Genomic DNA, 21,448 nt, shown 5'->3' with positions numbered 1-21,448 from the left:
TGTGGGTGGCTGGGAGGTGTATGACTCTGTGCATAGATGTGTGAGCAGTTGATTCACTAGATGTATGGTTTCAAAAGTGCATGTGGAAACAGCTGTATGGGCGGTTGACTGTGTGCATGAGTGTATTGGTGAGTGAATGGATATCTCAGTGCTACATGTCAAAGCAAGTACATATGTAAAACAAAGTACATGTGAGAGTTGACATATATAAATAACTGTGCATAAGAGCCAGTGAATGTGTGAGTGGCTGTATGGATCATTGTGAACTTGTATCAGGGATTGTATAAGAGAGTTAATATGTGTTAGTATATGTTTGAATAAGTAAAGTTTGTATAACTGTATAGTTGAGGAAATGGAGGTGTGATTGATTCTTTGATTGACTGACTAGGTGTGTGAGTAACTCCATGGATGAGTGACAGTCTGTGAGTGTCTGTTTACACTGATTGTATCTAAGGTTATATTAGAGTCTGAAGAGGTTCATCGTATTATCACATGAATGATATCATCAGTGATGTGATCAGTAATGTCAAATGAGATGTCATCAGTGATGTCATCAGTGATGTCATTTGAGATGTCATCAGTGATGTCATTTGAGATGTCATCAGTGATGTCATCAGTGATGTCACTGACCATGTCATGAATGATGTAATATGTGACATCATCAGCAGTGGATTGCGGGTGCGCGATATATAGTTAGTGCAACTAACTATATATGGAATTTCAATGGTTTTGTGTGAGTAAAATAAGGTTTTGTAAATGCGAATTCCTAACTATATATGGTCTATAACCTATGGTTTTTCAGTGAATATATATATATATATATATATATATATATATATATATATATATATATATACAGGAAGCAAGTGAATAAATTAAATGCTGAAATCGTAACTGAATCTGCAGTGTCGGTGTCCGGTTTTTGAAGGACAACTGGTGATTGTTTTGGATATATCTGTACATATATATCCTCAACGTGCCTGCTCTCACATCAAAACAGGCTCCAACACGCTCTGGCTTACTTGGACTGACTTTATTTTGGATACAGGTAATGTGTTACGACTGCCTCCAGGGTCATTGTCAAAACCATAAGTCGCCATTTAGTTTCTTTTTCTACTAGCAGCAAGGTCTCAAACTCATTAAAGCGACTGTGCAACATCATTTGTTAAAGTGACATTCTCAGTTTTTCTGCTTTCATTTTTAAAGTGACTTGTGCAATATTTTAACCCATCACCTGGCTTATCCAGCAATTCAACCCTCAATAGTATCACAGTATGTGATTGTAAAGTGCAATTAAAGATTAAAAAAGCCTTATTATCTATTGATAATCATGGCAATAATCATATAGCTCCAATGTGCACATTTTGCAGATTTTGCCCTTACATACAAATCACAATGTTTCATTTAAAATGGCTATAAAGATTTACATCCCTTTAATACCATCTTGAGGCAGAGTTTTCGAGAACTAGGGGGCATATTAGCAAGAACCTCGTTAGAATTATCTCCGTTTTAGCGGCAGGAAATTGCCACTGAAACGTTGATAATAGGCTTTCTAATATGCGTTATAGAATTCCAATAGAAGCCCAGGTTAGATGTCCTGCACATCTAACCTGGGCTTCTATTGGAATTCTATAACGCATATTAGCAAGCCCATTAACTCCGTTTTAGCGGCAGTTCCCTGTCCCTAAAACTGCGATAATTCTAATGAGGTTCTTACTAATATGCCCCTACATTTACTCCATCGCGTGCGGAACACTACAAACTCTGCAAACGGAGCGTAGTTCATCGCCCATGTCTATATAAAAGGTGAGTAGGACTTTGCATGAAAAAGAACGTTCACCTACTGGAATGGTATTAACTGTAGGCACAGTATGCACAGGCTGAGGTGCAGCACAATTATATTAATAATAATGAACATAAACATCATAATCTGAATAGGAATAGAAAGAGACAAACATTTCTGAATGAGGATTGTGTGGCGATGGTGGCATTTAAAAATAGCACATATGAAAAACAATTCTGGCTGTGTTGTTCATCCAAAGAAAAATAAGACTTTTGCCCTTGTCCCATTTCCTTCTCCTACCCTGATCAATACCCACCAAAAACAAGGCTTCCAAATAATTTAGAAAATGCCAGCCAACTCATTTCATGATATAATTGTGAGCAGACTAAAATAAGCGGCACACATGCCACAATGTGCCCTTTACCAGTACAGTTGCCAAGTAAATAAATGTTGGTGTTCCTTACCAGTACACTCTCCAAGTAAAAGAATCTTGGTGTTGACATTGCAGTACTTCACGGAGTATGGGATTCACATTATTGTAAAATAATCACAAGTAACTCCCTCCTTCATAAAGAAGATACCTTGTTTGCACAGCTCCTTATTAAATCTCCACCATTAATCCTTCTGCCATTGACACATTCGTCAGTCATCAGCATTAGCAGGTAGCACGTTTTGCTCTTCCGAAACCCGCTGCACCAGATTCCTTCTCTGTTATGTTATGTTATGGTAAAATATTTCTTTAGCGCAACGTACACCGGATAGGTTTCTTGGCGCTTTGGAGACAGCACTCTATGTTACTGGAAAGAAAGTCAGGTAGAAAAGGCCTGACGAAACAGTCATGTTTTCAGCTCTTTTCTAAACTGGAGATGAGAGTGAGTGGAACGTAATGAAAGAGGAAGGGAATTCCATGTTTGGGGGGCCAGTGTGGAAAATCTGGTTCCGCCATGTTTAAGGCGCTTGTATCTCGGGGTGATCAGAAGATGTTGACAAGATAAGCGAAGAGTACGGGAGGGGGTATATTTCCTTATCTTTTTAGAAATGAACTTAGGACCTTCCCCTAGTAGTGCCTTGTGTGCAATACAGCCTAACTTAAAGACGCTGCACTGTTCTACAGGGAGCCAGTGCAGCTGTTTAAGTAATGGCTTTACATGCTGACGGGCCGGGAGCTGGAAAATGAGTCTAGCCGCATGGTTCTGTATTAATTGAAGGCGTTGTAGTTGGTATGCCGGGATTCCTACATAGAGTGAGTTGGCGCAGTCGAGTCGCGAGATGATGAGAGCGAGGATGACCAGAGTCAAGGCCTCAGTTGAGAGGAATCGTTTTTTTTTTTCCCGTAGCATGAGAAAGCAGACTGAGACCGCTGAGCTGATCTGGGATTTCATCGACAGGTCCTTGCTAATCTTAATCCCTAGGCTTTTTGCTGAGGATGCAGGTTGAGGCGGAGGGCCCAGGGATTGGGCCCAGAAATTGGTGTTCCAGGGGTTCATCGCTCCACCTGTCAGAATTAGCTCTGTTTTGTCTGGGTTCAATTTTAATTGACTGGTGTTCATCCACTTACTGATGTAAGTCATTATGGCCTGCAGATTAAGTTCAGAATGTCTCGTGGGTTGGATGTTAAAGATTAATTGCAGGTTCTCTGCGAAATTGAACACCAGGACAGCCATGTCCTTCAGTGCCGTGATCAAAGGCTGCATGTACAGGTTGAACAGGAGGGGGGATAGCGAGGAGCCTTGTGGGACACCACAGGTGAGGCGGCCTTTTTTAGAGCAAAAGTTACCCAGGCGGACAGATTGATATCTGTCCGTCAAGAAAAACTGTAACCAGCTTAGGGCCTGGCCCCCAATGCCCGCGCTGCTGACATGGTCGATCAGGATGTTATGATCGACCGTGTCAAATGCAGCAGACAGATCCAGGAGGATCAGGGCTTGGGGAAAATCAAGGTCAGCTCCAGTACGTAGCTCGTCCATGATGGTCAAGATGACAGTTTCGGTCCAGTGGGCCGGCCTAAAAAAAGCCTGATGGGGGTCCAAATAGCAAGCGCCCTCGAGAAAAGAGCTCATACAACCTGCCCCGTGCGCCTCCAAGATTTTACTAAGATAGGGTAGAAGGGATATGGGGCGATAGTTGCTCAACACTAGAGGGTTGGCACCAGGTTTCTTTAGAATGGCAAGGATCTCAGCATTTTTGAAGGAGTCAGGGACTGTGCCGATAAGAAGTGAGGTATTCAAGAGAGATAGGGGGGTCGGGGCAAGCACTAAAAGCTTCTCGTAGTATGTGGGGTGGGCTGCTATCAAGAGGAGAGCTAGATTTAACTTTGAGCAGCAGATTAGAGAAGGTTTCAGGGGTGATAGGAGGGAAGCAGTTGAAAGAGGATGGGTGGTGACAGGGAGGAGCGGGAGAGGTAGGTGAATTTGAGGCTGGGATGCTGGCTTTTATCATGTCGATCTTTTCAAAGAAGTAGTGATTTAGTGAGTCGCAGAGTTCCTGAGAGTGCACGGGTTGCGCCGAAACCCTCTCAAGGTCTGTTAATTCATCTACAATTGAGAAGATTTCGCAAGTGTTATTGGCAGAATTAAAAAATGTTTTCGTTATAAACTCCGTTTTACAAGAGATAATAGTAGATTTGTATTCCAAGAGCCAAATAGGTTAGTTTTAGCTCCTGTTCGTAATTCCTTCTCCATTTACGCTCAGCTTGTCGGAGAGTTAATTTAAGTTTTTTTAAGGTAGGGGAAAACCATAATTGGGCATTACGTGGTCTGCGGGTTTTGATGTTTTTAAAGGGGGCGACTTTGTCACTGGCCGCATCCAGCCAGGTGGTGAGATTTTTGGACTGAGTGCTGAGAGGAGATTCGAATGTCGAAGGAGCTCTGCATGACCCCAGTTTCTGGCTGACATGCAGCTGGGTTTAGTAGTTGGGGCCACCACGGTGTGCGAGATCAAACAGTTTATTAAACTGTGGTCTGACCAGGTACAGGGCTGAATTAAAGTTTCTGTAATATCTAAATTTAATGTCCATATTTGGTCTAAGATATGGCCTTTATTGTGCGTAGCTGCATTTACGTGCTGTGTGCAATTTAGGCACGTCAGAATTTCTGTGAGTTCTTGGGAGGATGAACTCTCTTTTATATCGCCCGGCCAGTAATTAAAATCACCGACTATCAGTACTCTTGAATGATTGATCACCATTTTGGCAATTAGGTCGCCAAAGTCCCGTGGAAAAGAAGGCAGGTATAGAGGTGGTCGATAGAAGACTATACAGGCAAGGGAGGAGGATTGGGCTTCTATTTTAATTGTAAGGATTTCTGTGTGCGCTATTTGAGTGGTGGTCAGCATGGTAAATTGAAGCTTTTTGTGAATTATGGCAGCTACTCCACCGCCCACTTTGCCTGTATCCCTATCAAGGTGGAGCAAGTAATAAGGTTCGGGAATAGCAGCCAAGATGTCCGGGGAGGAATCAGGGGAGAGCCATGTTTCAGTTAAAAACAGAATATCCGGCTTGTGTGTATCGATTAGGGAAAATAGCTCTAGCTGATGTTTTCCCAGAGAGCGAGTATTGAGGTAAAAAACAGATAGGTCATGTTCCCTGTTCATAAGAGGCGTAGGCTCTGCTGCCGTTTTGATGGATAGGGTGGTGGCAATGGGTATTCCGGTGTGAGGCTGTGGGGGCATCGATGTGGAAGAGCTAGATAATAGGTATAGGAGTCCCTGCTGCTCTAAGGAATGGAGTAGGGCCGGGTCTATCCCCAGAGCGGGCTGCAGAGATTTCAGCCTGTCAGCTGAGTAAGTTAAAGGTCGGGCATGGTGGCTGGCCCCTAGCCCCGGTCTGTCCCGGACGGGCGCAGACGTTCTTGCCTTAGGTGCGCCTTCGACGCGCAGTCGGCGCGCCTGCTGCGCCCGTCCGCTGCGCGACGGCAAAAACATCCGGTTTTATGGGGAGAAAAGCTGCTTGCCACTAGATCGCGTTCTCGCGCCCCAGCCGGAAGTGTCAAAAGAGTTAGGGATAGGTGAAGAACTCCCTCCACATCAAACGAGCGAGGCTCGCGGTGGACCGGGGAGGTTAGGAGAAATCCCAAGAGTGGGTGAGTAACCAGATGAATGCGCAGCTAGCTCTGCCGTCTGGATACCGTGACACAAATTAAAATTGCAATTTGCAAATATTTTAAAATGACAATACAGGAGTGCCTAAATCGCACTGTCTGTAAGCTAGGAAGCCTACCAGCAAGTAGAGCCCGTCCGCTGCGCCACGGCAAACACATCCGGTTTTATGGGGAGAGAAGCGGCTTGCCACTAGACCGCGTTCTCGCGCCCCAGCCGGAAGTGTCAAAAGAGTTAGGCATAGGTGAAGAACTCCCTCCACCTCAAACGAGCGAGGCTCGCGGTGGACCGGGGAGGTTAGGAGAAATCCCAGGAGTGGGGTGAGTCACCAGATGAATGCGCAGCTAGTGCTGCAGTCCGGATACCGGGACACAAATTCAAATTGCAATTTGCAAATATTTTAAAATGCTGCTTGCTCTGCTTGCTTCTCCTCCATCAGGTTGCTGAACGTTTACCTGTGCATGCAGTGAATGTATTTTCCAATGAAGTGGGTGCAAACTCGATTTCACACACAGCTCAAATTACCTCTTACCAGAGTACGTGTCTACAATGTTTTTTACACCTCTTGCTGTGCCTCTAAAACGCATCTCCTGTCACTCGTTTTCACAGTGGACATACTTTTCAGGCCTCACACTGTCTCAATGTCTCACATAGTGTCTCTTCGAGAAGAATCTGTGCAAATATGGTGGCCATTACAACAAGATCTGCCCTCTGTGTTAGTGGTTGCACTTGAATTGTCCGGTATTGCAATACAGCGAAGAATTCACAATCTCCACATTGCAGATCTCCAGAGATTTCAATGCAGCATTATGCAAATTTTTGTAAAATGTGTGCTAGTTTCAAAATTCCAAAAGTGCTACTACAATATCTGAAGTTAAAATGTCCATATACAGTTTATGCTTTCACAATTGTATACATTTGTTATTTCTTAACAGATCAAACAGTTATCCACCTAAATGGTGTGGAATCAGAAGTGAGACTGGTCCTTGTGGGAATATCTGGAGCTGGCAAAAGCACATCGGCTAATACCATTATAGGTCAACAAAAGTTTAATTCAAGAGCCTTTTCAGGGACAGAGAAGACATATATGAAAGAGACAATTAACTGGAGAGGGATGAATGTAGTAGTTATTGACACCCCAGGCATCTTTGATATGGAATGTTCTCCTGAACAGGTTATTCAAGAGGCCAGAACATGTTTCAGCTTCTCTCCTTCAGGTGCCCACGCCATTGTGCTGGTGGTGAGGATCGGCCGATTTACAGAGGAAGAGAAGAAGACCATTCAGAGAATCCAAGATACTTTTGGAGATCGGGCAGCGAGGTACATGGTGGTCTTGTTCACAAGAAAAGATGACTTGGAAGATGTGCCCATACAAGAATATGTTGGAACTTCAGACAGCGCAGAACTGAAGGGTCTCATTCAGAAATGTGCAAACCGGTACTGTGCCTTTAACAACAGAGCCTCCCCAGAAGAACGAAAGGCACAGGCCACTGAGCTTCTCACCATGATTGAGAGGATGGTGAAGCAGAACAACTGGACCTGCTACACAAGTCAGATGTATGACCAAGCTGAGAAGATCCACTTGGAGAAACTAGAGGAGCGACGAAGACAAAATCGAAACCCACTTGAGATAGCGCAAGAAAAACTAAAGCAACAGTTTGAGGAGAAGTTAAAGAAGTTGCAGGAAGAGGCTAATATTAGGGAAGAGGAACTAATGAAAGGTTATTTAAATAAGAACAACACTAAACAATTTAATCATTGAAGATGGAAAGAAGATATTGACTAGAGAGGAGATCTAGAAATCACGGTTCAAATGAGTGAACCACTTACAGTGAAAGGAGAAAAACAAAGACAATCGTTTGAAGAGATGTTCAAGAAGAATTCAGGAATGAACAGTACAAATTAAGTATTCATTAAATATCGAAGTTAGAATAGGCATTACACTACGTGGTCTCAGATTCTGGTGAGTCACCACCATACAGAAAAATAATCACGATGAAAGTAATTTATTGAACAGTTATGACGGAATTATAATATTTTAAAAGTACAGGTAAATACCGTCAGTGGATAAGAAATCGCCTGCTTTTAATGGCATATACAAATGGAGCACACTGATAGTTTTATCAACTAATTTTTATACTAGTCATGTTGTAGTGTACTGCACACTTCAAGTACTCTCGATCTCACTGTCATACATCAATGGTGCATATTGAATCTTTTTTATCAGCCATTTTTATACTAGCTACGTAAGCACTGCATTGCATTGTTATTATGTGTACCAACAGTTTTATTGGTGAACAACAATGATTTGTATTTGTAGTTCTGTAACGTTAAAATGTTTTTAAGTAACTGTGTAAAAATAAACAAACTTGAAACACAGAGGACAATGAAGCCAGACTATCACGCAAAAGCATAAAACATCGACTGCAATTGGAAACTAATCTGTGTTCTGAAAAGCATCCAACAGCACTATTCAGCAGCACAGCAAATGAGCAAAGACATTTTAAAGGAGAATTCCTAATAATGTGAAAACGTCTGCCAACTCTCAGACAGAATTGGCTGGACACAGAAGCAGAGCATTAAAAAATAAAATAGTGATTTAATGATCACAAACAGAAATGGTGCAGTGAAAGGCTATGTTTGGTGCAAAATGAATTTTCCTAAAATTATAGTGCAAAATGTATTATTTTAAATTCATTGTAGCCATAGACAAGATTTGTATACATACTCAATACAGCTTGGATAATTTGGAGAAAATGCATTTCGTTTGATTACCTTTCCAATTGAATGTAGTCTCTATTCTGACAACTGTTTTGTTTCTTAAAGTCTTTTAAACAATCCTGACTGTATATCTTTTTTTTACATGATTCCATGGGGAACAATAACTATAATGGAATTACTTTTCTGTGCCTGCCTACTTAAAATTACATGCATAATGTCATACTGAACCGTATTTACATGCTCCACTTCTCACTTATTTTCTATGTTACTTTATCAATGGGTGCAACAGTATTCTACCACGACATTGTGGGCCAGGTTTATCAACGAAATGCAGAAAATCAACTTGCTGTGGTGCGCTGCAATGTGTGAAAGGGAGAGGGGCAGTAATGCACCATATTTATCAATGTATAGCACACTCCTGCTATCTGCCTGCACTGGTGCACAATCTGCTGCCTAGCGCCAACGCAGTCACCCTTGCGCCATTCTGCAAGTCTGCCTGTGTTACAGGCAGGGTTTTTTTGTGCATGAAGGGAAACCTTCCTGCACATAAACAATCGTCTTAAGCGTTTTCCTCTTTCTAACTGTGCTGCAGAATGCAGCATACTTAGAAAGAGAAATCTATGAAGAGAAATAAATATATTTTGCCTCATTGTGCCTCACCTGGGAAGACGCATCATTTTGATGCATTCCCAGGTTTAATAGGGTGGGTAAATATGGAAATGTGCCAAAATCTATGGGTGGCTGAGTGCGAACAGCCATGCTCTATCCATGGAATGCCTTCCCAAGGCAGAGAAATGGACGGCAGCAACTTACCTGCCTTGTGTTACTCCAGATTTACCAAGCGATGTAGGGCCACGCAAGATGGCCTTATGTTGCTTGATACATCTGCTTTTTGGACTACGTTGCCCTAGCGACACTCTGCGTGATGCAAGGGCAATGCAATTCCCTGATAAATCTCACCCTGATTATTTAATATCACCCTGCAGTTGCATTGAGTGCAGGGTATCAACTACCTTTATAATGTTAAAGATTATATATAGTAAATATAGAGGCATATTTATATGAAGATAGCACAGAGCGGTGCACAAGTAATTTTGCTGCACCAAGCTTTGTCATTTGCAGAATGCAAGGATGCAGATATTAACAAGAATACAGCGCATCCCTATGCTCACCCCTGCGCCGGCGCTAAAAAAGCTGCCTAGCTCCAACTCAGGCATTCTTGCACCATTATGTAATGGTGCCTGCATTGCAGGGATGATTGTGTTTGTGCAGGACGGGACACCTTCCTGCACAAAAACAATCATTAATGGCCTTTTGCTTCTTGTATGTGTGCTGCAGAACGCAGCACACATAGTAAGAGCCGAAAACAAGGAGAAATAAAAGTATTTCTCCTTGTTGTGCTACATTATACCTCCTTTTGAAAAGCAGTAGTTTTTGGTTCTCCCTCAGATTTACAGATCCATGTAAATTTGGAGCAGTGTCAAACAGCCATGGGTGTTGCTAGGAACACCCACAGCAACACCCATTGAATGCCCCTTTGCCACAGAAAACGGTGGGCCCATATTCACAAGGCTGTGTTAAGCCACGCAGAATGGCTTAGTGTAGCAATTGTAAATATCATCTTGCATAGAGCACCACTGGAGCATCAAAAAATGAAATGCACTCGTAATGCTATGGGCTTGTGAATATGCCCCAAAGTTTTACTATCCTTATCTCCAAATCTAGGTACTGTTGTGTAGTTCCTATAAACCAATATAGAATCTGCACGTTTAGACAACATATACTGTAGGATTGGAGTGAGACTGATTCTGGAAACCCCTACTAAATATGTCAGCCTGTATACCAGCTAGCTCACAGTGCCACTAGAAATCCCTCCTACCAAGAAAAGAATAGTTCTTGGCAACTATCGAACATGACAACACTGATCCCCCTGGATCGTGGAAACAGTGTACTACTTTTTGCTCAGTCACTCGTGCTCACGTCATCTCAGAGATATACACAGAATAAACGGTGAGGACGTTTTTCAATCAGCATTTATTGAATCAGCATCATTCTACTGTAACATAGGTGTGCTGAAACAACCACTAGACAGTAACAGATATAAATGATTATAAGCACTTTTTTTGTTTAAGAGATTTTTATTAAACTTTTGCAAAAGAAAAACAATAGACAAATCATATTCAGATTGCAGCAATAACATGTGAACATCAATCAGAAAACATATGAAGTTATTGAAATGTAAAAGGTAAAGGGGGGAAGAAAAGAGGAAAAGGCAAGGGGGATAGAAAATAAAAAAAGCAGGAGAAAGAAGAAAAGAGAAGAAGGGGGAAAGAATTAAAACCCTATGGGGATAGGAATGAGCCGATCAACTAGGAGATTTGGAAGAGAGATAGGTAGTAAAAGAAGCCAAAGGAGATCAGATTTGATTTTCAGGGGGACAGAGGAAGAAGAAGCAATAACAATTCTATGTTCATCACAAATGAAATTCCACCATGTATGTACAGAAATTTTAGAATTATCCTTCCAACAAGCTAGAATAACTTTAAAGGCGAGAATGATAAAAAGGTCCAGTAATTTAGCAGAAGAAGAAACAATGTCAATATCAGTAGAAAGAGAACCTAAGAAAACATTTAAGAGTGTGAATGGGGTGGTGCAGTGAAACAATGACATGCAAATATTCCAAACCTCCTTCCAGAAGGATAAAACATAGGAGCAGTCAAATAACTGATGTTTAAGTGTACCTAAATCTTTAGAACAGGACCAACATAGTGGGGAGGATAAGGGAGCAAACTTGGTAATACTAACAGGAGTAACAACAACTCTATGATATATGAAAAACAGGGATTGAGTAATAAGAGCGGCAACAGATACTTTGAACAATTTGGACCATAAACGATCACATAGCTGAATAGGAAGGGAAACAGCAAGATCAGCTTCCCAAGCAGTCTCTGTATGAGATTTAGGGAGATCCGTAACACTTGATACCAGGATTGTATAAACAAGAGCAGCCTTTGGTTGTTGAATAGTGAATAAGTGGTAAAGTTGTGTGGTAGGAGTATAAGGGGGAAAAACATCAGGTAGGGAGAGAGAGGATAAGTGTGATTTAATGGCGGATGTGATGATGATATATTCAGGGAGTAACGTGGAAGGCAAATGGTATAGTGTTTTTAGCGCCTCGAAAGGAATTGTGGAGTTATCAGTGAAAAATTGATGTACAAACAGAATATCCTTTTTCTTCCAATATTTGAAGTAGAACGATTTGCCTTTGTACTTAAGAAACTTGTTATACCACACAACAGAAGATAAGAAACACTGAAAGGGAGAAAGGTTGGAGGAGAAAGTATCATAAAGCAGTGTTTGGGAGTATTTTAAAATGGGGTATTTGGCTAGAAAAGAGCAGTTTGACATTATGTTGGAATGAAAAATCTTTTAGAAGTGAACGTTCCAGAGAAACTCAACTAGGCACAGGATTATCAGAAAAATCATAGGCTAATGAAAAGGATTGTTTAATCAAAAAGGCTGAATGGTACATTCTAAAATTGGGAAAACAGACTCCACCATCATTTTTAGGACGAGATAGCTTGTATAGGGCAATACGAGGATGTTTGTTGTTCCATAAGAATTTGGTACATAGGGAATTAATACGAGAAAAATAAGAAATAGGAATTTTAAAAGGGAGCATGGAGACGGTATAAAGGACATGAGGAGTAATCATCATTTTAATCGTATCTAATCTACCTGACCAGGATAAAAATAAGGGGGACCAGAGTTGGAGGAGGGCTTGAATTTTCTTAGCAAGGGAGTCAAAAGTAAATTTGATTGTATCAGCCAATGAAGTGGAAATCGATATTCCAAGGTATTTATTTTGGTAGGGCACCAAGCAAATTCAGTATTATTAAACATATGTTGATAGCACACAGGATTCAATGGCAAAACCTCAGTTTTAGATAAATTAAGTTTATAACCAGAGACAGATGAATACAACCGCACTTCCTCTAAAAAGTGTGGTAGGGAGTTGATGGGATCAGCCATATAGACCAAAACATCGTCCGCATACGCAGATAATTTAATGCCAGTGGATGAGAGTTTGAAGCCAGCAATGCTAGAATTGGAGCGAATCCGTACTAGAAAGGGTTCAAGACATAAAATAAATAATAAAGGGGAGAGAGGACATCCTTGTCTTGTGCCCCTAGACAAAGAAAAAAACCTAGAAAATTGATTATTAACAAAAATACTGGCACAGGGAGAAGAATACAGGAGTTTAACCAATGAAATGAAAGATGGACCAAAACCAAACCATTGGAGGGTATGAAATATAAACTGCCAGTTTATACGGTCAAAAGGATCCAGAAGCTTTAGCCGCTGTAATTAAGGAGTTAAAGAGTTGCAGTAATTTTGGTGCAAAAAAAGTATGAAAGGTGGAATAAAATTCATTAGGTAGGCCATCAGGACCGGGCGCCTTAGCTTTTTTAAGGAAGTTTATGGCCGGAGTGATTTCCTAGAGGGTGATGTCCTTTTCCAGAAGGGCTGACTTATTAGGAAGGGATGGGGGACTGGGGAGACCATCAAAGAAGGAAGACAAAGATTCATCAGTTGGGTGTGTGTCATCAGTGTACAAGGATTGATAATAGTTATGAAACACTTCTGCAATATCCTCGTCAGATGAGACTAATTTGTTGATAGAATCATTAAAAATAGGGCCAACAGTTTTACGTTCTGATTTAATTTTTACATAATTTGCCAGCATTTTCCCCGCCTTATTCTGACCTCCAAGAAATTTGGATTTAATTTTAAGAAGGGTATTACATGCCTCATTAGTCATTAGTGATAGACAAAGAAAAAAACCTAGAAAATTGATTATTAACAAAAATACTGGCACAGGGAGAAGAATACAGGAGTTTAACCAATGAAATGAAAGATGGACCAAAACCAAACCATTGGAGGGTATGAAATATAAACTGCCAGTTTATACGGTCAAAAGGATCCAGAAGCTTTAGCAGCTGTAATTAAGGAGTTAAAGAGTTGCAGTAATTTTGGTGCAAAAAAAGTATGAAAGGTGGAATAAAATTCATTAGGTAGGCCATCAGGACCAGGCGCCTTAGCTTTTTTAAGGAAGTTTATGGCCGGAGTGATTTCCTAGAGGGTGATGTCCTTTTCCAGAAGGGCTGACTTATTAGGAAGGGATGGGGGACTGGGGAGACCATCAAAGAAGGAAGACAAAGATTCATCAGTTGGGTGTGTGTCATCAGTGTACAAGGATTGATAATAGTTATGAAACACTTCTGCAATATCCTCGTCAGATAAGACTAATTTGTTGATAGAATCATTAAAAATAGGGCCAACAGTTTTACGTTCTGATTTAATTTTTACATAATTTGCCAGCATTTTCCCCGCCTTATTCTGACCTCCAAGAAATTTGGATTTAATTTTAAGAAGGGTATTACATGCCTCATTAGTCATTAGTGATAACTCTATTAAGGTCTGTTTTAGCCAGGATTAAGTCCTAAAGGGCAGAGGAGGATTTAGAGGATAAATAAACATGTTCAAGTTTTTTAATTTTTTGGAGTTGTTCTTCATACTTTTGCCTATTGAGTTTCTTTTTCTTGGCTACATAAGATATAGTAAAGGCCCTGAGGGCAGCCTTAAAAGCATCCCAATTATTAGAGATAGAAGTGTCAGAAGGGTTATTAAATAAGAAGAATTCATCAAAAAAATTGAACTTCTTTCATTAAAACAGTGTCGGACAGGAGAAAAGCATTACATTTCCAGCGATTAAATTTAGAGGAGATGAGGGAGAGGTCAAGGGTGGTGTAAACAGGAGCGTGATCAGATATAAATATGGAGCCAATTGTCGATTTTTGGATAGATGGAAGTAGGGATTTACTAACCATAATGTAATCAATTCTTGAGTGGGTGCGGTGCACATTCGAGTAGAACGTATATTCTAACAAGTCAGGATTATACATTTTCCATGAATCATAAAAAGGACGAACAGCAATGGCAGATTGGAAATTCTTATGAGTCTTGTTAGGTTGAAATTTGGAAGAGGAGAGTCTATCTGAGAAAGGGTCTAACCATTGGTTAAAATCACCAGCAATTACAATATCAGGACAATAAATAGAGGAAATAAGAATATTAATCTTTTTCCAGAACTGGGGGTCAGGTCTTACTGGGCCGTAAATGTTAAGCAGGACCAGATTCTTGTTCTGGATGACAACCTTAGCCATTGCCCATCGTCCTTCATCATCATTCTGAGGGGAAACAATTTGTACATTTAAAGTTTTATGAAATAAAATAGCTACCCCCCCTTTTTTATTAACAGTAGGTGAAAACACAAGCTGACTCACCCAATGTCGTTTCAGCTTAATAGATTCAACATCTGAACAATGTGTTTCCTGGAGAAAAACAACTTGTGAATTAAGTTTCGATAGATGAGACAATACCTTCTGACGCTTAACGGGGTTACCAAGACCTCTGACATTCCACGAGACAAAGTTACACATCTTGGTAAGGAGGGAGGATGGGCGACAAATGGAGATGACACACTTCAAGGAGATAACTACAAAAAGAGAGATAGCAAACAAATAAATCGCATGAAGAGGAAACATCAACCATAATCATATTTCTGAAGTATACTGCAACTAGAATCGGAACAAACAACCACAGAGACTGCAATTGATGAAGGAAAGACTGTTCAAGATGAGAGTACCAGAGACAGAGAACGAGCAAACAATAAACACAAATAGGGAGAGAGCAAGAGAGAGAAAAGGAAGAGAAGGAACAGGAAAAGAGAGAAAAGATAAAAGCAAGCAGATGAAGGCATAGAAACCTGATCTGATAAGCGCAGAACAACCGAAACATCAGGGAAGAAGATACGCCAGAGAGGGAACATACCCCCACAAGCTGCCACGGAGAGGACATAATACACAACATAAGATGTAGAAACAGAACCTCAAGAAGAGAAGCATTGAGTATAAGACGACGGTGTAAAGAAATGAAAGTGAAGCCAAAGAGAGCAACAGTGAAGAGCAGAAAGGGAAGAATAATTAGTTAACAGTATCCATGTTGGATGGAGAGACACTCTGCAAATACGAGTGGAGTTTTTGTGGATCATCAAAAGAGCGGGTACGACCATTGTGGGTGATTTTGCAAAAACAAAGATGGAGAATACCGTATTGAATATTCAACTGTCTCATAAGTGGACGAAGATTCAAAAATTCCTTGCGTCTGGCATTCGTGCTGACGAGAGATCTTGGAAAATAAAGATGTTGTGACCAGACCATTGAAGTCGACGTTTGAGTCTGGCAGCCTTCAAGACAGACATCAGTTCTGTGAACTCAAGAAACAGCATCCTAATGCCACGTGGTTTGGTTGCATTAGAGTTCAAACGACCTAGACGATGGGCTCTCTGAATGTTGAGAGGATGAGATGAAGGATGAAGGTCCAAAAGATCTTGAAGGAATTTCCATATAAAAGCCACCACGTCAGGACATTCCACATTTTCCGGAATACCATAAACGCGTAGATTATTCCTACAATTACGATTTTCGAGATCCTCGGTATGTAGTTTCAGTTTGTGGATTTCCTGCTCCAGCATAGGTATCTTGACAGAGACATCCTGGATAGCACTTACACGTTGTTCGAAATTCAGCACTTTACCCTCCATAATGACCCATCGATCCTCAATCTGTTGAAGCTTCTCATTGGTGGCGGTCATGAATGGTTGAAACCCTCTAACCTCCTCTAAAATAGAGTCCAGTACTGGATTTGGGGAAGACTGGCTAGGGGAAGGCGGGTCTTTTTTAGGTCTTTTAGGATTAGCACCTGTATTAGATAGCTTGGAGGTTGATGAGTCTTGCGACATGTTGTTAGCGTAAGGAAGTGCGCAAGGGAAGGCAACACTAGACACTAACAGGCACTCACTATATATAACAAGCAAAATGCCTATACTGTCTACGTGACCCTTGATGTAGCAAAACGAACAGCAGCTGTAGATATATTAAAAACAAGCACGTTGGTAATAGAAAATAAAGTACATGTACGCAAGTGGACGATGTAACCTTCGATTTTGGTTAAAAGATAGAGATCCCGCAGAGATATCCAGCAAAAATGAAGGAAAAATCTCAGAGAGCGTCTAGAGTGATGCAACACAGGTTAAAGGATAAAAATAATGAGGCATGCTTCACTTCAGGACTCAATTGAGGGAGGAGAGGCCAAAAAACAGCATATTACACTGCGCATCATGAAACCTAAAATGGCGGCCATGAATCCTAACACAGGCAAGAGGAGACAGGCATAATCTTAAAAAGCAACACACAGGCTAGATCGCAGGCGAATCCCCAGAGTCATTGAAGGTTGATGAAGCCAACTTGTGTATGGGATGAGGTATTAATTACAGCAGCAGTGCGGAGTACATTAAAGGTTTAGAAACCGCCATGAAGAGAGAAACACGGACTCGGCAATCCAAAATGGCGGCCACCCGAAGCGGAAGACTGAAGCAAAATTACTGTTTCGTAAAAGCTTTGAAAAACGGCATAACCAGGACTTCCAGCGGTCTCCTCTTGATTAGGACACCTTCCGCCGCTCCCCCATGCCCATTAAACCTCCAAATAGTTGATTAATGAGACTCTACGGCATTCGGGGAATTTGTCCTTCGCGGAGCCTATGGGAAAGCCGTCCTCGCTCTCCGGCGCGCAAGCCATGCCCCCCAATGATTATAAGCACTAACAGAGTAAAAGGATGGTAGATTTCTACCATTGTGCTAAAACAATGTATACAGGCAAGTCTATAATGTACATGACAGTAAAGTGCGTACTCCTATGATGACACCCTAACTAGACGTACCTAAGTGAACCTAGCATGTATGTGAGTGTGAAGCCAAGAATCCCTCTAGGATAAAGTCACCCCCATTACCTGAAGTGAGAGACTGTGGGACCCTGTCTTGGTCTTGAGATGGATACCCTTCAAGCCATGTCAGAGCACTGCGAACTGGAGTGTATGCGTGCAGGAGCCTTAGGATCTCATGTCAGTGTGTCGGCTTGGAAGTCTTTTTCTACTCTGACTATCTCAGCAATATATGGTGTATATATAAACAATGTTCTACCCCCTGGGGATATACCTTGCTGTGTGATATCTGACTAGGATTACAGAAGGAATTACCCTTATACATAGTTATCATGCAGGAGATGGTAGGCCTGCTGCCCTGGTTGATTCCAAGAATCCTCATGCATAATGAATGGGGCTTAATCTTAATGGAGAAAACCCCATGTCCTCTTTGGACATTCCCTTAACTAGGTAAAAGGTCAGTACTAAACACTGTAATGCAGTGTAATGGTAGGAAGAATATAGGTGAAAATTGAGGTGACTACCTGAACTTATATTGGAGTACCTATATGGAACATAACACCCACTCTTCATCCGACTGGATGACATACTAAAAAATTCTACATACTGCTAAACATGGTACGCAACTATTAATAAGTCCATAAAAAGTAGTACGCAAAAGTGTAAATTTTTCCTTAAAAAGCTAAAATGAAAATAGCGCATGCAATAGAAGTCTGTACTAAATACGTTTATATATATAGTCCGAACAATGAGAGACTGAAAGCCATGCAGCTTAGCAAAAAAAGTGCTATTTGTTTAAAATTCCAAATGTGGTTGTTTTTTTGAAAAGGGCAAATTTTCCCAGAACAAGATGAGCCAACGAGGCCAAATGTTTATGTGTACTGGCTAGGAGATGCAACATTACTGATGCCTGCAATCGAAGATGACGGTCCCTGCAACACCTCACAGACCAGGTCAATCGAGCTCAGATTTTACTCCATATTCACCATAGCCATTGCTGTGAATGTACTAGTGTCATCAAAGGCCTGAGAATCTGTTGAGGAGCCGGTATCCTTCCCGTCAGCAGCTAAAGCATCCTGTGGTGGCTCTAAGATTGCAGACATCAACATCATAATACTCTGAGGACACTGCAGAACATGGGCCGTTATTGGGTCCAGTAAAGTATCGACGTCCGGTGGCGCAATTGTTGGAAGTGTTAGACAGAGATCCAACACGCATTCTTGTCCACATAACAGGCATTGGAGGACAGGCAGAATACAGTTGATCCAGACTGGTCTAAGTAACAAGAACCAAGACTCGCTCAGTTCTCTAAGACAAGGTGTGTCCAGATGGAGTACCATGCGATCACGGCATCAGCGCTCCAGGATCATGCGTTCCATCGCCTTGGTGACTGGGACGTCCATTGCGTAGCAGAAAATAGATTATCAGGCTACCTGCTATTAGAAACAAGATCAGCATAAACACTTCAAAAATGCTTCAGAATATGGAGTGTATAAAGTTAGGAACAACTCGGAGGACTGTCTGAAAGGTGCTTAACAGTCCAGAAACTATGGTCTTAAATAGGTGGACAATACCCGTCGTATCAGACAGGTTAAAGATATTTTACAGAACTATTGAACGCACTGTTCCCTCGAGAACATTGTCTCTCCAGAGCACTCTATGTTGTGTTCAATGATTTGTTCGAAACATGTAAATAAAGTTCGATGTATGCTTTTATTTGTTCATTTCTAGTTCATCACATGACTATTCTCATGGTCTTTTAACATGTGGCCCGGTGGCCCAATGCATTTCGGGCTTTAGCCCTTCCTCAGGGGCCGTGCAAATTTCTGTAAAGTAACCAAGTACAGTTTCAAAAGAAAAATAATTTCCATGTATTATTCATGCAACTTTATACATATTACAACATATGTGGTCATGCAAAAGGCAGAAGGGATGGAGTCATCAGTGTGAATCATAGTAAATCTGCTTACAAGGAAAGAAAGGGTTGTGGGTGAGTTTATATCATGCACGAAATTTTGTGAAAACGAAATTTTGTAAACATTCTCATGGTATCTATCCTGTTGTGGGTAAAGGTGAAATTCGTGTGGGTTTCGAAGTGCTTAACACCCGCGTAAGTGCATGCATGCGCTGATAATGAGATAATCAAACCTGTTTGTGACACTGTATCAGGGTACTTTCACAATAATAGACGAACCTACAAAACAGAGTAAAGTATGTTAGTACACTTGTATACGCGGTAGCGGGGTTGCTACGTTGTATCCATAGTGTTACCTAATTCTTCGAGAAGGTTACAGGGCTTACCGAAAGGCTGGTGATCTCGGCGTGTTCCGTGTTCGTCAGTTCAAAAGCGTTAAACACTGACTGTGTGCCGCCTTGTAAATAAATGTACCGGGTCACCAAGTTTGTAATGGGTGTTCCGATAGGTGGGCGTTTGATCACGTGTCGAGACGCGAGTGATCTGTGTAATGATAGGTGGACTTGTGGTCACGTGTCAAAACAAAAGAAAGTCCGTGTGAACTTAAAAGTGGATGTGCAGAGTGTCGGTTTCGATAGTTTCTGTTATTTAATGATATATCGTGTGAAATAGTAACAGGAAGATGTAATCACAGGTGACACTTAATGGTGAAATAGAATGTGCAGGGACGGTAACAGCATAGTATGATTATGTATTAACGAAATATAAAACAGTAAAATAAAACATTAAAAGTAATTGTATGCAGTTAACTTTCATATTCCATAGGATATCGGATCAATTCAATAGTCTATAAATAGCAACTAAATTCCAAACATTCATTTAACCCTCTTGGAGCTGTCGAAGATAATCTATTTATCCAATAAAGTTCTCTCCTTAAGAGATGTTGTTCATTGTCTCTTCCTGGTAGTACGGGTACTGTTTCCAAAATGCAAAACTTGAGTTGGCTGGGATTATGTTGATGGTCATTGAAATGTACAGCGACTGTGGATTTTGTTGATTTTACTCTGATATTACTACGATGTTCTGTTAGTCGAGTTTTGATTTTCCTAGATGTTTTACCCACATAGGGGAGTCCACAGGGGCATTTCAACATGTAGACCAGATTGGTACTGTCGCAGGTACCATTCACTCTAAGTTTGATTTTCATGCCACTCGATGGATGATTGATTTCATTCCCTTTGATGATTGAATTACAATTCCCGCAGTTGTGGCAGTACAACTCATAAGTAAACAGTTAAAAACAATCCAAGCAATTCATTTCATGTAACATATAAGAGACACAACCTACAGTACAAGGTAGAAAAAGGAGAGCAACGGGCACTATGAGCATGATCAATATTAGGTGTGTATTAAAAACATAAATTACTATATTGATTAAAAAATACCTAAAACATTCACAGCATAATTAACTATCCATACTTTTCCTGAAGGAGATGGCTTTTTAAAAAAAGTTACAGACAAATAAAGTGCAATCACAGTTCAGTAATTGGTGGTAGTAAAGTGCAGGTTTGATTTGTGCAAAATTCATTTTTTGAGGCACGGTTTAAGATATAGTTTCCGTGGTATAGTGTAATAAGGGCAAATAAAAAGAAAGTGTGCCAGGTCTTGAGGAGACTTCCCGTCGCAGCCACAAGCTGGCAACACTTCACCCCGTTGAGCCCCACTTGGAACCGCCAGTAGGAGATGAAATAGGTCAAAACGGAACCTTATTAGCAGAAAACGTTCGTAGCCAGTCATAGGCCATGACAGATAAGGTTCCATTCGTGGGCAGGTTTTAAGTAGTAGGTGTTTCCTGACACTGACCGTCTGTATCTCAACCTCTTCTCTGTCTGTACATCTTAGTAATAATATGGCATTTTTTACCAAGATAACGTCGGGTTTTGTGATCAAGTTGGGAGCAAAAAACAACTCAGGTCGGCCAATTGCCGTCAAACAGTCCTTTATATACTTCAACCACGGGACTTTAAACCTCCCATCTTGTGTTAAGGCTTCTTTCAATATAGCGTGAGTGAGCGGAATCTCGGTATTGA

The 21,448-nt window shown here is 41.0% G+C and overlaps 1 pseudogene across 1 annotated transcript in view; it reads left to right on the top strand.

The window, feature by feature from the left end:
* The window catches only part of LOC147685061 (GTPase IMAP family member 4 pseudogene), a 90,883-nt pseudogene extending 82,212 nt beyond the window's left edge, over window positions 1-8,671 (top strand). The window contains exon 3 of the transcript XR_015300673.1: window positions 6,814-8,671. The product of XR_015300673.1 is annotated as a GTPase IMAP family member 4 pseudogene (transcript). The remainder of the gene's footprint in view (window positions 1-6,813) is intronic.
* The last annotated feature ends 12,777 nt before the right edge of the window (window positions 8,672-21,448 follow it).

The sequence above is a fragment of the Lissotriton vulgaris genome, chromosome 10 (assembly GCF_964263255.1).
Source record: "Lissotriton vulgaris chromosome 10, aLisVul1.2, whole genome shotgun sequence".
Lineage (NCBI taxonomy): Eukaryota > Metazoa > Chordata > Amphibia > Caudata > Salamandridae > Lissotriton > Lissotriton vulgaris.
The sequence above is the reverse complement of the archived record's forward strand: the minus strand, read 5'-3'. Positions and strand labels throughout refer to the sequence as shown.